Source organism: Macaca nemestrina, chromosome 3 (genome assembly GCF_043159975.1).
Source record: "Macaca nemestrina isolate mMacNem1 chromosome 3, mMacNem.hap1, whole genome shotgun sequence".
NCBI lineage: Eukaryota > Metazoa > Chordata > Mammalia > Primates > Cercopithecidae > Macaca > Macaca nemestrina.
In genome coordinates this window covers 119,828,539-119,829,180 of record NC_092127.1, presented here as the reverse complement: position 1 = coordinate 119,829,180, position 642 = coordinate 119,828,539, and positions in this window count along the sequence as shown.

Here is a 642-nt window from a genome sequence, read left to right as displayed (position 1 = left end):
TCGGATTTACGTCACCTGGTGCCTGCTCGGTTGATCTGCATCTTCCTGGGCGCGGGCTGCATTTTCCCGCACGTGGGAAAGTTGGTGAGGAAGAACCCGGAAGCAACATGGATTGTGCCTTCTTGTTCACCTTCCTCCATCTTGTCCTTTCTCCCTCACCCAAACACTGACCTCAGGTAATCCACCTGCCTTGGCCTCCCAAAGTGCTGAGATTACAGGCGTGGGCTGTGCCTGGCCTTTTTTTTTTTGTTATTTTGGTTTTTTTTAAATTTTTTTGTAAAGACGATGTTTTGCTATGTTGCCCAGGCTGGTCTCAAACTCCTGGATTCAAGTGATCCTTCTGCCTTGGCTTCCCAAAATGCTGGGATTACAGGCATGGGCCACCTTGCCCAGTCCTTCAGCACCAAATCTCTAACCTAACCCCATGTTTTATCCCCTTCAACAACCCCATGTGGCCTGTCTCACTCAACATTGCTTCAGAGAACCAGTGTTGTCGCTTAGTACTGCAGGGGGTGCTACTGATAATGTCAGCAGCAGTGATTCCCACGGGTCAGAAGAACTCCATTCTTGCCTCCGGGAGGAAACAGTTCAGCCGAGGGGCATAAGACAGAGTGACAGACTGAGGCAAGTTTTAGAGCAGGA